Source organism: Haliotis rubra, unplaced genomic scaffold (genome assembly GCF_003918875.1).
Source record: "Haliotis rubra isolate DU_JTF1 unplaced genomic scaffold, ASM391887v1 Scf57, whole genome shotgun sequence".
NCBI lineage: Eukaryota > Metazoa > Mollusca > Gastropoda > Lepetellida > Haliotidae > Haliotis > Haliotis rubra.
The window spans coordinates 2,073,649-2,091,258 of record NW_025767268.1 but is presented as its reverse complement, the minus strand read 5'-3'; the positions used below and the strand labels follow the sequence as shown (position 1 = coordinate 2,091,258).

At 38.6% G+C, this 17,610-nt stretch overlaps 1 long non-coding RNA gene across 1 annotated transcript; it reads right to left on the bottom strand.

Annotated features, from left to right (window-relative positions):
* Positions 1–466: 466 nt before the first annotated feature.
* On the bottom strand, positions 467–16,609 carry LOC124254292. Its single transcript, XR_006892440.1, has 3 exons — positions 16,512–16,609; positions 7,099–7,105; positions 467–477 (listed from the first exon to the last, which is right to left on the bottom strand). It is a non-coding gene; the product is annotated as an uncharacterized LOC124254292 (long non-coding RNA).
* Between the last annotated feature and the right edge of the window lie 1,001 nt (positions 16,610–17,610).

Here is a 17,610-nt window from a genome sequence, read left to right as displayed (position 1 = left end):
GTACATTTCATTGTTGTATTGTCAATTGCACAAAGGTGTGAGAAAGACATGTTGGATCCTGCGATCAACTGGAATGTTTTTGTCATTCGAAAGTTGCCTTTGCTACAAGAACGAATTATTCTCAGCGGGTTGACTGTGAAAACCTCAGTAATTCGAGACCCCGTTAATCCGAATGCAAGCTTTCCGGACAGACATTGTCGGTAATTTTGTTTGTATTTATTTACAGATGACATAATTTCGTAACAATAATTCATTTATCCGTACTTTTATTGATCCAGCACCGTCAATGACTGTTGAACTTTTTACCAAGTCAGTTGGTCTCTCTGTTAGTGGTCATTTTGACTCCGAGGCGTATCACGAACTTTGTAGCATATTTTTCATAAGTGTCAACGTATTGCACGTTTTAAACGAAATTTAAGACTGATTATTCCCTAGTGTTGACGTTTCATGTATATATGATTTGTTAGAAATTGTACACTGAAATCTTTTTCAGATATATCGAACGGTTAAATAAAGGGTTTCGCTTTTTCGTTTTCTTTATTCTTTTCTATTTTATGTACATACAGCATCATCATCACTCTTACGCACGTATGTCTATTTTGAAACTATGTGTTCCATATGTATCAAGAGTATGGCTAACTGAGGTGATGTTTGATATATTTCCTTTTTATATTATGTAATTAAACGAAAATATGGAACCCAGAAGAAGCTACATACATGTTCAATATTTGAATTAACATAAATAATCTGAATTACATTAATGGCGTTACAACTTGTCATATTACCTGAATGTGCAGTTGGGTTGAATACGACACACTCATATAACCTGTATTTACGCTGTATCTATGGTGACTATTTACAAAATGTAATACACATAGATACATGCGTACACATAAACATAGTTTTACATACAAACATGCAGTTACCTGCAAAGATACATTTACCTGCAAACACTACAAATAATACCTTGTGGTGCTGGTAGACACAGATCAACAGCAACTGATAAGTGCTACAACTCAGTTATCTATTGCAGTTGATCGGTGTTGCATTTAATATTTCGGAAACTAAACGTAAAATGTGTAGCCATCTCAAATGCTAACATATTTTATACAAATGAATCTTTAATGAACGAAATTAAACTTTTATAAATCTAAAGACTTGGAAGTGTCTAGTATGGATAAATATTCAATTCCATACAAGAAATCATTGACAGAATGTGGACGTATCTTACTTTTCCAAAAGGGCAGGTACCTCCGTAGAAGTGTTCCATCATTGTCAAACATTTCCCAACCTCACGAGAGCCTCTTTGAAGATGATGCAAATTTCATATTGATGATCATTTTCTGTAGAGCACGAGGGCTCAGTATTTGTGACGAGAGACAGACAAACACAGAACATGTAGATTGTATGTTATCATTACATTTCCGAGCTGAGCAAACCAAACCCGTCGTGATCGCCAATGAAGTGAGAAAGACCAGCTGGTATATTTCATGTTGATTTCAAAAGCTGAAATTGACGACACCAAACACTCGAAATGAACACGCTCGCAGTCTCCGTCACTAATTCACAATGCTTGCAAAATTTCGCACATTTCGGTGTGGTTCTAACAACTCCCGGCACCTATGTTACTCCAGCGCTTCGTTTTGTCAGCAAACACGTGGAAAAAAGTATTAATTCTTCCTCACGGGTTTTTTATTTTGATATAATTATGTCCCAATGGGACCAAGGATGTTTCGCGCTAAAGTGAAATGTTTACCAATCCCTCGTGTGAGTTTTGAAGGATCACAGGAGTATGAGCTTGTCAATTGCATTGAGGCGGCAAGGATCAAAGGGTTTGGGTTGCATACACAACTGATTTAGTCCATCCGTTTGTTTGTCGTGCATACACTAGGGTGATACAGGGTCTATTTGAATATTAGTTCTATGAAGACGAATATGCCTTAACACGTGTAATTGTTTGTTTTTGGTCCTCGTGATTGCTACAAGATGATCGTCGAGCTCGGGCAAATATTTTCACGGTCTTTTGAAGGAAATTTTTACAAGAGTGTAGTGATTTGACGAGAGGTTACGCTGGTGAAAACAATGATGTACATATCAGGATGCTTGTCAGTTTGTGAATGACAGATGTACATTGCGTGAAGTCGCTCCGTCGACACCCCGGGTACATGGCACAATGAGATATGAATAATACACCGGCGTGTCAATTAACTTCGTTACAGGGAGTCGCACGAGCAACGCCCTGAGTAGTATTTGTTAATTGATGGAATTCATCACGGTGTTATTTCTTAAAACTATGGAATTATAATACAGCGATCTGATTGATTTCAAACCAGCGTCTACTTTTTGGGAGGATGAGTAGATCTAAGATGAGGGGTTTCTAGCCAAACTTGAAAATTCGATGGGGGAACCATTTTTTGCTTGGATATCATAAACGCTTGCAAGTTTATGTTAAATATTATGAACATAAACGTTTCATCAATTTTAAAATGACTCTTTGATGCTTTTATCTGTATATGTGGTTTAACAATAGTTATAGCATTTCGTTCAAGATGCTATGATGACATTTTGAGTTAAACAGTGCACAGTCCCAACTACTACATTTCACAACCCAAATAGGGCCTCTTTTGAAATCTGACTCAGGTTCTTCTAAACATTTTCAAAGTAATAAAAAGGCGAGTTCTAACAACTGTTCGGGCGTTTAATTTCCTCCGTAGTTGTTGCGACAATTTCCTGAGATACATATTATTGTCTTCCTGGCGTGAAAGAGGCGAGACCCTTCAAACATGGCGCCGAGACTTCCGGAAATTGAGTTCTTGTTTTGGAATGTGGGTTCCAGGATTTCTTGAAGAACAGACAAACGTATGTTTGAATACTCGGCCCATACATAGTGAAATTAGTTGAAACTAGGGAAAAGGCCTTTCTAGTCTTTGGTCATATTTGCCTAGCCATCTCAGAGTGTTTTTGATCTAAATTTGGTAGAGAGGAAAACATGAGCGCTCTGCTGCTTCATATTCCTCGACTCATATGGTTGCGCTTATAGCTAGCATGACATCTAGATACAAAACATATGCACTATGAAAAATAATTTGTATCATTATTTAATTTATCTTCAGATTGAAGTCATGACATCCGATCTGACACTGGCAATCATTACGTACACCTCCACGTGTTATGCTCAGCGATTCTGTTTCCTATTCTGTCGATACCACCTCTTTTAGTTCTGTATTGAAGTGACGTTTGTGTAGTAATTCCAGGGTACATTTGAAGTATTTTGAAAGGAATATTTAAGTTAGGGTAATTCTTTAGTAAAAATGGAAGTATTGATTGCCGGAATCGAAAATTGAGAAATTCTCGGAGTAAATCTGAAGCATTGAAAGGAATGTTCGAATATGAGTAATTATTGAAGTGGATATGGGAGTACATTTGAAGTCTTTAAGGAATATTGAAGTTTGGGTAATTTTGGTGGTGAATTTGATGTAACATATTTCCTGGTTAAGAGAATTCCTTAGACACAACATTTATTCATTCTTGTATTTCTTATAGCCGTTATATTGATTTAAACGACGGAAACATGTAATTTAAACCAGTTCATTATGAAACCGTCTGTTTTCTAGATCTGGCCCTAAACTAGGTGTTTCTTATCTTGGATGTTAATGGGATCGGATGAGTTGGAATTTGACACCGAACCACGCTACATTAATATTTAACTGATTGATTCATTTTACCTATTTAACATCTGCGCTATTGCTAAAAGCGGCGTAAACCTAAACTCACTAATGAATATTGAATCTCCACAAACCTCAAGGGTTTAGTTTTTGATTGTCATGGTAGACATGTGTAAAAGTAATAACACGTGTGTACTGGATGGTGTTAGTCCCCAGTATAACACGTGTGTACTGGATGGTGTTAGTCCCCAGTATAACAGTGTTAGTCCCCAGTATAACACGTGTGTACTGGATGGTGTTAGTCCCCGGTATAACACGTGTGTACTGGATGGTGTTAGTCCCCAGTATAACACGTGTGTACTGGATGGTGTTAGTCCCCAGTATAACACGTGTGTACTGGATGGTGTTAGTCCCCAGTATAACAAGTGTGTACTGGATGGTGTTAGTCCCCAGTATAACACGTGTGTACTGGATGGTAGTTAGTCCCCATGGTGTTATAACACGTGTGTACTGGATGGTGTTAGTCCCCAGTATAACACGTGTGTACTGGATGGTGTTAGTCCCCAGTATAACACGTGTACTGGATGGTGTTAGTCCCCAGTATAACACGTGTGTACTGGATGGTGTTAGTCCCCAGTATAAACACGTGTACTGGATGGTGTTAGTCCCCAGTATAACACGTGTGTTAGTCCCCAGTATGGATGGTGTTAGTCCCCAGTATAACACGTGTGTACTGGATGGTGTTAGTCCCCAGTATAACACGTGTGTACTGGATGGTGTTAGTCCCCAGTATAACACGTGTGTACTGGATGGTGTTAGTCCCCAGTATAACACGTGTGTACTGGATGGTGTTAGTCCCCAGTATAACACGTGTGTACTGGATGGTGTTAGTCCCCAGTATAACAAGTGTGTACTGGATGGTGTTAGTCCCCAGTATAACACGTGTGTACTGGATGGTGTTAGTCCCCAGTATAACACGTGTGTACTGGATGGTGTTAGTCCCCAGTATAACATAACAAGTATGTGTACTGGATGGTGTTAGTCCCCAGTATAACAAGTGTGTACTGGATGGTGTTAGTCCCCAGTATAACACGTGTGGACTGGATGGTGTTAGTCCCCAGTATAACACGTGTGTACTGGATGGTGTTAGTCCCCAGTATAACAAGTGTGTACTGGATGGTGTTAGTCCCCAGTATAACACGTGTGTACTGGATGGTGTTAGTCCCCAGTATATAACTGGATGGTGTTAGTCCCCAGTGTACTGGATAGTGCTGTTAGTACTATTCCCAGTATAACACGTGTGTACTAGATGGTTGGTTGGTTTATTGTTTAACGCCGCACTCAGCAATATTCCAGCTATATGACGGCAGTCTGTAAATAATTGAGTCTGGACTAGACAATCCAGTGATTAACATCATGAGCATTGATCTACGTAGTTGGGATACGATGTCATGTGTCAACCAAGTCAGAGAGCCTGACCACCCGATCGCGTGTGTCGCCTGAAGCATGGGGTCCTTGCAAGGACCATTGTATTTTTTCGATGAAAAATTGACATGACTTCGCATGTGTTTGTGATGGGTAAAGCCGATAAGGTTTAACTCGCTTCCTTTTAACGAACAACTGGTATCATCACGATCTGACAGCGAATAAATGAACAAATTCTTATTATCAGGTCGGAATGTACAACATGATTTGTATGTACTAGATATGTCATATGATCTTGTCAAGGAATTTATCGCTTCTAGAATTTAGATATTTTGTGGTTGTTAGTGTCATGTGATAGGGCATCATTCTTTTATGTGTTTCACGAAGCAACTGTGATCTAAAGTTGGGTTGGTCGGTCGGTTTACAATAAAAGAAAATTAAAAAATTAAAATATATTGATGCGTTCATATCTACATCAGAAAAACGTGAGTTAGTGAGCTAAGATTTTAAGTAACATCGGCAATATTTGAGCCTAATAAGTGAAGTTAAATCATAAAAACCCGCCGACGAAGGACAGTAAACAACTAGAATATCACAGGAAATAACATAAAACTAGCATCTATATCTAAGATTTGATTATTATTTTGACCAGTACAATAATTATAAAATAACCAGGCTATAGATCGCCAGCAACTGAAGGTAGATCACCATACTAGGGACCATGGAGATTTAAAGTACTTTTGCTAACTGCATGGACAGAAAAGAAGACAAAACACGTGTAATTTTGATTCTGAATCATTTGGCCTGTTCAGGAGTGGCTATTGCAAATCTGTATATGGAACAGAACAAAAATACCTGTTTAGTTTTTTTCTTTTTATTATTATTTTATTTTGGTAAGGAAGTAAGAAATATATACAGCAACATCATTTGTTGTCAGATTTTGAGTCCATAACACAGATTGAACTGCCGGCAATAGCAACAGAGAATTACAATTTGTTTATTCTTTTATACATTATATTAATAAATGAAATATAAGAAAGAAGAATGTTAATACCTAGCACTTAGCTTTCTTTGTACTCACAAAAGAAGCAGTTGAACAAACAGTGGGTAAGGAATGAATTCAAGGAAATATAACAATGTTTTCTTTATTATGGGGTTGACGTCCAATGTACAGTCGGTCGGGCAATAAGAAACACAGGAATGGAAAATGTTGCCCATGTCTATAGTTCAGGATATGTGAGAGCCCCGGAAAAGCAAAAAGTGATTCTATGTGTACATCTAAATATTGAAGTACCCGTAAAATATCACAGTTTCTTGTGGTTATGGAAAGGAATTGTTGCTTATATTTACACGTTTTTTAGCTGAGATAAGGTAGAGTAACACTTTCATTTAAGTTTCAGATAAAAAAAAAGAAAAGTTATATACTAGGTTCTGTGTGAGTGAGTGAGTTAAAACTTAAAGTCACATTGGCAGTATTTCAGCCTTATCGTGCCTAAACAAGGTCTGAATACATAAACAAATTACAAAAACCTGTCGACAAAGGACAGCATAAAGAACCTAGAATATCACAGAACAAGAATTTAGAACTAGCATCTATCTCTAAAAGTGGATTTATATACAAAACAATATATAAACGGCCTAAGATTAACAACAACTAAAAGTAGATCCCCATACTAAGAACCATGGAGACTTACAGTACTTTAGCTACCTGCATGGACCTTAGCTGGATTTACAACATCCCTTCAGATGTTGGTGATTATTGTGAAATTTAGCCGAACGTTAAAATAACAAGTTTTGGGATAAAACGGACGAGGGCGCACCGTTGTAGAATTCCTAAAGAGAAACAATATGTACCACTGATCTTAATAAATTAATAATTTAATGGGTTGTTTCATTTGTTTTGAATAACTTACTCATAAACTACTTACCCCAGCAAAGAAATAATGACGATATCAGACACTGAGATGTGTTAAAAAGGAAAACAGACATTTATAACAAAGTGAACTACAGAAGTGCTACACAAGGGGGAAATTATGGATGTCAACTTTCGGATGTCAACGTATTGGAGTATATTCTTAATCCTTCGTCATTCACACAACTGACATCCATAAATTTCCCCGTTTCAAGCGAACTGCGGTCCTTGCATTTTGTTAGCTTTCACGTTCCAGAACACGTTAATAGTTGGCTGAACATTAGGTGAATCGAGATCGATATTACAGCCAATAATTAACCCCCACCTGTCAATCAAACAATTGACTGGCCAATCAAATGTTTCGAGATGTCACAGAATTCTCCTTTGTGTTCAACAATATTCAAACCACCAAAAGACTGTTCTTTAAAAAATTATTACAATACAGTTGCCAACTATACACACATCTACACATCGAAGCAACAAAGGAACTATATATTTTAATATCTAAAGAACGCTCCATGGAGACAATAAAGCCCAACATGGTCATTCATACATACATGTCTCTGGATATGCCTCACCTCATCATGTCATTAGAGAATTCACTATATATGTAGACACGTGAATAATTGAATGACCTAGACTCTTCTGATTATTTTGCGTGCGTGTGCTTACGCACGCATGTGAGTGCATGCATGCTTGGGTGTGGTGTAATTCCACTTTGGCAGAGCTTCCAACGCCAAGAAAGATAAACGCTTGAGATGCCCGGGTCCAATGGTTGCATGCCCCGGTCGGCTCCAGAGGGGAACCTGGTCGGGGTCCATAGGGGAACACGGTCGAGATTCAGGGGATCCAAGGCCCTTTAAAGCCAAAGCATAATTGCAAAATTCCCATCTCAGAAACGTCACTGAAAACGATGTATTCAGATCTACTTGTGTAATTTCTAACGGATTTTTTTTGTTTTTCACATGAACCCAGTTTAGCGTGAGATGTATCAGTTTTATTTTCGAGAGAGCGTGATATGAGTAATAAAACGTGAGTCTCAAGTCAAAGGCGTGAGAGTGGTAAGGTATGCTTTAGTGATCCGTGGACAGTGAGTTCGTTTCACGGTCTAAGGGACGTAACTCTTTTAGTTGACTTGAACAGCGACACCATCTAAAATTTAAAACCACGTTGTACGGAAACTATACGAGGATTGATTTAATAGAAGAATTATATTTGTATTTATATGATGAATGGTTCAGTACATTTTTATCACAACGAGAAGGAAAACACACATTCATTGTCTGACGAGTAATCAATATTCCAGTGGCATCCAATACGTAATCGATTGTTGATAAAACAAATGCTCCACAAAGTCAGGCAATAGAATCACGCAACGCTTCGCTGTATAAAACTGACACGGTCTAAGGGAAGTAACTCATGGGTTTCTAAATGACTGTTATAATTTGTAGAGTCCATTGGTGGAACATCAAGAACGCTAATTGGGCAATTCTTGGGCGTACCGTGGCGTTTTCTGGATCCCTGGTTTTATTATCTCCGATGTGTTCAGGCTTAATTATTATACATCAATTTTGCAGCAGCAATTCTACAAGCACTGAGATAGGTGGGTAAATATAACCACGAAACACTCATTTTACCGATCCAATGTCAGACATTACGGCTATTGAATCTGGAGTTACTGATAGTGTTTACGACATTTTAAAACTGGACACAATTATGAATACTAAATATATCTCATGTGATAGTGTATTGGTTTCAGCTATTGCTAAAGGATGGGATTCACAATGTTGAATTCAGGCCTTGCCAAAGAGATTTTGAATATGCCATTGTGAAGTCTGTCTCCATAACATAGCAAAGATGTTGGATCTACTGCAAACATGTGTAACATTCGCCGTCGGAAGAGACATGATGAAATTGGTTTAGCTCGACTTTGTCATAGTTACCGTGCACTATAGTCTGTTTGCAGTGAAAACGTACCGATGAATGTCAATTTAAACAAAAAAGTAAATCGAATAAGATGAAATTAAGATTGCGAATCCTCATAATTTTACCTTGCCAACTGACCATTTAAATCTCAGAATTTTATTCAACTTAGGATAAAAGTTGTTGAACAAACGATCATAGTTTCAAATCGTTATTATTGGTTTGTGTTACAAGGGTGTATGCACATTAAATGAAACACCGAGAAAAAATTGAGTTGGACTAAGTTAACGCTCATCACGAACCGCACGTGCATTTGTTTCACTGTTCCATCTACTGCGCTCAACCCCTTGTAATACAAACCAACAACAGCGATTTCAATGTATGATCGTTTGTTAAACAACCTTTGTCCTACAATGAATAACATTCTGAGATTTAAATGTTCAGTTGGCAAGGCAAATTTATGAGGGTTCGCAGTCTAAATTTCACTTTATTTCATTTACTTTATTGTTTAAAGTGAAATTCATCGGTACGTTTTCACTGCAAACAGACTATAAATGCCTACACAAGAGTTGTTGATCAGGAAGTATCTCCTCTCTGTGATCAATACAGTGATAAGTCGCCTGAAACAGTTCAGCATTATCTGTTGGAGTGTCCCCGTTATGTGACAATCTTACAAGTGCCGTGCTCGAGAAAAGCGGTACATTCTCCATTGCTGCAATACTGGGCCCCAACATCCTATACGGTTCAGAATAAACTGTTATACTTGAGTATGTGTCGTGACTGCATCAGGCAAATATGAGACAATTTTAGCATGTCATTTAATTTGGTTTGGTTTGTTGGGGTTTTTTGTATAACGCCGCACTCAGCAGTAATCCAGCTGTATGGAAGCAGTCTGTAAATAATCGACTCTGGACCAGACAATCCAGTGATCAACCCAATGAACACCGATTTAGGCAATCGGGTTACGATGATATGTCAACCAAGTCAGCGAGCCTTACCACCCAATCCGTTAGTCGCCTCTTACGACAAGCATGGGGTACTGAAGACCAATTCTAACCCGGATCTTCACCCGGATTCGGTCTCTGCTAAATGTGGCCATTGCTATTTGGAGACGCCTTGAAAATGTCGAACACTGTCTAATCTGTCTAATACCATAAGACGAAATCTCAGAAGTGTTGTGCTTGAAGTTGATGATACATTTTCTTAAGTTATTGTTTTGGGCCCAAACATCATGAATGGCTCCGTGAAGGTTTAGATTTTGCATCGTCATCTGGAAAACATAACTTGTGATTCTTATAAGTCAATGTGTTGGGTGCAAATCGGTCCGTTATTGGCCCAACGTCCTAACATTGTCACACCAACACCACCATTGACTTTTAAAGCTTCCCGCAGCATGATAACGTGTTAAAGGCGATGACAAGGCGATGACATCACTGCAGCAGGCTAAGTTTGCATATCCACAACGTTACTAAATTAAGATCTTAGTTCTCGTTAGTGGTCAACAGATTTAGAAGAATGTGGACTATTTTTATGGATATACAACTTCTTTATACTATATAGGCGAAGTTCCGACAGATTCTATTGTCGTTGTCGAGCAATTGGTACACTTCCTGTATATCCATAAAATAGTCCTCATTCTTCATCTCCCCAACTTCTAAAATGCCAATCAAAGAAGAACAGATTTGTTTGGGGTAACACAAACTAAGATTTGATGTTGATCAGACTTCATATCAGGTAATCCATGAGCAGACACATCTCATGTGTGTAAACAAATGCGCTTATTCTAGATCTGAAATCAGAACAGACTGGCCTAATACAAGCGTTTCTGTACTTTTAACATTATTATTATCATTTTGCAAACCGGCAAAACCCCTACGAATGCGATCATTCAAAGCACGTGCATGCACGTCACCTTATTAGGGTATGAATCTTGTTTTAGTCTGTATTAAAAACAGAATACACTCAATACAGTACACAAAGAAATAGAAGTAAAGCTTCATTTCCTCAAAAGCAAAGTATGTGGTATGGTTCCTACTACACACAAAGAACTTAATAAAGCACCCCCTGTATTTTTGCAATGGTAGGTTTTCAACACGTACATAAAACTTCTCGAGGTGACCATGAGTTTTTCTGACCCGTATGATCTTTTGACTCATAAAAAACGACAGAATAATTGGCATCCATGTTGATTTTATTATGATAATTGCTCATTTAAAAACAAAACAAAACACACACTGATTTTCACACAAAACCATGTCTGTGCAAGTATGGCCCTGGAATGTTTAATGTTGAATTTATTGGTAGATGTGAACATTCAAATGTCAATTTGTTTGTCTTAAATGATTCAAGGTCAATACCGAGAGTAACCTCTATGTGACTGTATAACAGCCAACACTCTCCTCCTCATACCCCCTGTCAGCCTCCTGCTCCTCCGAAGGGCCAGTCTACGCCATTCTTCGTGTAAAGCAGCTTCCAATTGGGCCGGCCTGTGTACAGGAGGATCCCTTTGTCGCAATCATGTCCCAGACATGCTCAAAAGGGTTACGATCGGGGCTCATTCAATAGTGAGGTATGTCAAGTTCTTTGTGTATATAACAAATGAATGTCCGCGATAAAGTCGGAATCGTAAAAACTTGTAAATATCCTCCTCATGTCTAACATAAAACGTTTGAAAGCTTTACTGTGGCCTCAATGTTACTTCAAGGAAAGGCTGAACCCAATGGAGCTATTGCTTGACAAAATAAAAGTTTACCATTTCCACAATCGTAAGAATATCTCGTTGTACAGTTCCAGCTATCTCAATGAAAAGATCCGACCTTTAAACTTCCAAAGATGAAATTTGTAATATCAGTTTGTATCGATGATCTCTACATCTTACAAAATTAACGTTGATCAACAACCTATTGATATTCGAATCCAAATCAAGCAAGCGCTGAAATGTTGAAAATCTAATTCTCTATCATAATTTTTACAACGTTTCTGATATTTTTGTGAAGGCTTTGCTAATTTTGTAAATTATTCATCTCGTTTGGACCAACATGAGTGAGTGAGTTATTATTTAACGTCACATCGGCAATATTTCAGCCATATCGTGACGAGAACATATGTGACATTGAAATGGAATAGATGTATATTAAAAAACCTGTCGACGAAGGACAGTAAAACAACTAGAATATCACAATTACAGCTAAAACTAGTGTGGAAAATTAAAACTAATAGCACTATTTGGACAATACAACATAAAAACTGGCTATAGATCGCCAACAACTGAAGGTAGATCACCAAACTAGGGACTGGGCCAACATGAGATCTAATACCTTTTTCAATCAAACGTTCGAACACGATCGTTAAACTGGGCTCGCTATTGCATATCATCGCATGTGACAAATTTCTGCACATCGAGTTGCGACGTCGGTCGGACCCCTTGACACCCAGCGCCCTCTATGTTTAATTAAAGCATGTGAATTCATGAGCACATATTGTAAAGCGTTGTTTTCCGTGAACATAAATATATAAAAGGTAAAGTTTTCAAAATATTGGCGAGACGGACAGAGAGACCTCAGTCAAGAATGTTGCCAATGTGATATTTTACGGTGACTTCAGACCGCAGATCGTTGAATTAACTATTTATTTAACCTTTCACATAAAACCATAAAGTGAAAGATATGAAAGTACGTCTGATATATACTTTGACACGATTCTCCTTTCTAAATATTTTAGAGACAATTAAACATCAACAAGATCTTAAAATGTTTAATGTTAGTACAAACCGGTATAATAGTGGACTCTGGGTACATTTGACATGTAAGAAACCATATCTAGGCGTCCACACCTCATTGTAACCAAAACTCTTATGGTTATTCTATAAAGAGTAGACTTTTGTAAGTGTTAACCTGGAAGAAAAGCTCACAAAAATTAAAACAATTAACCCATTAGATTCCAAAATACAAAACAACGGTGAAAAGCACATGAATGGACCGGCCAAAAGCAGTGATGACAGAATGAGTGAGTGAGTGAGTGAGTTAATATTTAACGTCACATCGGTAATATCTCAGCCATATCGTGACGAAAACAATTTATACAATAAAAAATGAAAACATTTTGGAGAGTAAAACCTGTCGACGATGGACAGTAAAAATACTAGAATATCACATATATGAACATAAACTAGCATGTCAAACTAAAAGATTTTAATTAAAGAAGACAATACGATATAAAACACGGGCTATAGATCACAGGCCCTCGTCTCTTTGCGAGGATTAAAGATGTTAAAAAAATATTGTTTTTGAGATGACCCCCGACTCGAAATGCTTCACAGTATAATACATTATGACAAGGCCGGACACTTCGGTGCACCCTGCCCGCCTGCTTTGCCGATCGCTACGCTACCATCGCATGCAATCGATTGAAACCTGATTTTGACTCTCAACTAAACAATCTTGACACAAATGGTTGACGATATATCCGCAAAAAACGGGGATGTGGTCGAAGCAAGCCCTCTGATTGGTTGGTGTTTGTTAAGGAGACATTTACAATTGATGCTTTCTTTTGAGAAGCCATTGCTAGAAAAAATCTTACATAAACCCAAAAGTACTAGAATCTGTAGTTTACTAAGAAAGTGTTATCCCAAATATAACATATGTTACAAGCCCTTTGGTTGGTTGATCCTTGTTTAGGAGACATTTACAACTGATGCTTTTTTGAGAAGCCATTGCTCGAAAAATATTCTTACATTAAGCAGTCGATGAAAGAAAAAAATCCCGCGAATTTATTACGAATTGCAGATTTGTAAGCGTTGACCAATCAGAGGGCTTGCTTTGACCACACCCCCGTTTTGTGCGGACATATCGTCATCCATTTGTGTCAAGATCGTTTAGTTAACAGTCAAAATCGGGTTTCAATCGACTTACAGAAATAACAATAAAGAATTGGTAGGTTTCGTGATTGGTGCTCGATAGGTCAATCATCCATGATTATGTTCACATTAAGTTCTAATCGATTACATGCGATGGTAGCAGAACGATCGGCAAAGCAAGCGGGTGGGGTGTACCGAAGTGTCCGGCCTTGTCATAATGTATTGTACTGTGTAGCATTTCGAGTCGGGGGTCATCTAAAAAAAATAATCTTTTTAATCGTTAATCTTCGCAAAGACACGAGAGCCTGTGAATACCAAGTCATCCTTCATGCCGTTTGTGAGCCAACATCTGTGAAATGGAGACTTTAACTTGCACATCTCGTCGACAAAATGCCCGTCCCATGTGTCACAGGCTGAAATCTGTTTGTCACTAACACTGCACCATACTTTCCAGCACTCTCACTGATGTTGGTGTAAACAGCCCACCTTACTTGTGGTCTGACTGGAACATCCTGGGCTTTGGCACATGCAATCCCTGCAAATGTTGCAGAGGCAGGTCACATGACTGCTCTCTATAAAAACTACATGTGCCAGAGGCCAGGCACACACGATGTCAGGCAACAACTATACAATGTTGTGATCCACAGGTATGTTGTGAATTTGGAATGATTGTTTTAATTAATTATGCAAAAGGTATTTATTTCTCAGGTATGAAGTATATTCAACATGATATTAAACAATGTTATGGGGAAATTGCCAGTGATAAAATTAATTGTTTAAAACACAATTAATTCCATAGAATATATTTTGAGTATTTAATAATTGATTAACATTTATATTGTCTGTGTACACACCATGTCAGGCAACAACTATACAATGTTGTTGGGATCCACAGGTTTCATTCACCCAATAAAATACATCCGCCAGAATGGACTTTGTAGTTCCTGCGACACATGGGAATGGCACGACACATGAAATTGAGTTTATCTACAAGAGACTGGAGTTCCCGTTTGGTTACCTTCTTAAAATCCGCACTGCCACCTTCTGATCTGCGTGGTCGTCTCAACAATTTTGTCTTGTGGGATTCGAACGTGCCTGGCAACTGTGTCTAGCTCCAGGCCCAGGAAAGTAATTTTTGACAGACAGAGTTTATTTCCAGTAAAAGGCCGTAGGCCCAAAATACATTCAAAAAATTTCCAGTGTAGTCAGGGGCACAATGATCATTCTAGTGTTTGTAATAATCCTTTTAACAAGGCAACGGATTTTACAGTGTCTACATAAGTATTCTTGAAAAGATTTGCTAAAGAATACATGTATACAGTATAGGGCTTTTCAACACATTTTGTAATAAACCTCTCAGTTGTGAATAGGATTCACAAATGAACAGTACATGAAATTCATCTTCAATATAGGGAAGACCTTTAGATTTACATGATGTACAAAATCTTTGATCATAATCAGTACTATAACGCCCAGTTTCTACAGCTATTTTAAAATTACTACACCTAAATTGTGCTAAAACAGCTCTTAAATGTGTAGAAAGGTTAAACGATAAATAACATTCAACATTTAACGCAGATTTAAAATATTGATAATAGTTGCATTTGGAGGAATTACTCCGGGAAGAGTACCAGGACTGTTTTAAATTATCTGATAATCTTTGTTTAAATAAGCTTATAAACATCTTTACATCACCAACATCTTGGCTCAACCAAACAAATCCAAAACCAAAATTAAAAAGACTTACCTTTTGATGCCCATGTTCTACCACTATCATCTATGATTACACGGGTCATATAATTAAACTGCAGGGGCAATCTGCCACATTCACCCAGGGCCATGGAATTACAAGATGACCTATTTATTTTAAGATACTTTTTACAAAAATCAAGCTGTACCGATTCAATACTTTACAATAAGAAGTTCCCCATATTTCTGAGCCATAGCATAATATTGCTGTGATTTTTGTTGCAGGTTGAACAGTTTGTGCCACTGGGACATTGAAGTGATTCAGTACATGCATACAAGATTGTAAATTATAATCAGTCATTGGTGCCGGCAACGCCCCCTGTGAGGAAGTCATCCAGGTAATGCATTAACTGCTTTTTTGGGCGATTGCGGAGAATGCACCATTGCAAAAACGTGCTGAATCTTTCGAAAATAGCGCATGAAATAGGGCATCCGCATGGTAAACATTTCTCAAAATAGTACTTGCCGTTAAACTGAATGCCGAGCAACTGGAAGTCATGGGGATGGACTGGTATGATGCGGAACGATGATTTGATGTTAAACTTTTCAAGGAGGGCGCCCGCTCCCAACCGTTTTACAATCTCCACAGCTTCGTCAAAGCGTGAATATGAAACAGAACAGTCTTGTTGGTTAATGTTAATGTTATTATTAATAGTCACCCTGCGGATATAATAAATCGTGAATCAAACGAAAATTATCAGAGCTTACAGAAGGACCCACCGTCTATTTTCTTCAGAACGAGTCAGATTGGTGATATTTGTAATGCTTGAAGCGGTGGATCATCAAAGGGACCAGCCATTCTACCTCGGGTGACCTCTTTGTTCAGCTTTTCAACAACCTCCGCACCCACAGCGCTGTCGCTGATGACAGATATTTGACATTCTGAAGACGCAGGTACCCTGAAACTTAAGCTTAAAACAGTACAGAAAGCCATCATACAATGAGTGTGCATCCGAAGGGTTAACCAGTGAATACCAGTCACCCTGATAGCAATGTTCGTTGGGCCAACATTGGCCAACGTAGGCCCAATGATGGCCAATGTTGGTCCAACATTGGCCCAACAAACATTGCTATCTGGGGAAGAGACTCCAACATGTTACTTACGCTGACCGGAGTTGGTGCTCGAGACATTTCGTCTATACTGTTGGTGTGTATTTGCACCGGTGACAGCTGACGTTCCGACGCACGCGTGGGGACGAAAACAGCTCTGGATGTTGTGACCAGAATCTCCAGTTCCCGCACTTGTGTGGGTATTTACAGGATTGACGTTGACGATTCCCCTTGTTGAAGTCCCAACAAATATTGAATGGTAAATCGCAATGATTATTTTTTGAGACACTTACCCCAGTATTGGTACGTGGCTTGATCTGTTGGGGTGTCAGCATGTGCTTCAACCAGGTCACCGTCGACACGTCCCCACTGACGAGTGGGATCCCTTGCCATTCTGTGACGGAATTGTTGATCATACACCCTCCATCCATCTCCAGCGCCAGGCAGCATTCCCTGTAACACACTAGGTGAAAAATGTTTTGACATGTAAATCGACATAAAGATATGGAATGCCGATTTCAATGCACCAACAGTGATTGGCTTACCCTGCGATTGCTGGCGGGTGACGAGAGAGACACTACCATCTCTATCAGCGATCAGTTCCATTTTCGCTTGGTTATCGATACCCGAATTCACATGAAGCAAGGTTGAAAGATCAACGTACTCACCGTTGTAGATTTTGTCAAGGGTGTCTTGCTTCACGTGAGCACCGATTTCCTGAGCTTCAAACGTTAATGGCGCAGGGGCGGAAGAGGGGACTGAAATGTCAGACACGACGGGGAAGGAGACAACAGGGTTCTGAAGATTACCTTGGTTTGCTTCAAGCTGTCCCGAAATACTGGGAATTGCACTTGGCGCCGGGGATGTGAAATCGGAAATTTTAACCAATGCAGATGGGAGCGATGGATTAAGATAATTATTGCAAGTGTCAATCACTAAATGTAATTATTTTACATTTTCAAGAATATTATTTTATCACAACTCAGCACTTGTCTTGGCAGAATATCTGAAGAAAAACAATGAAATTATTA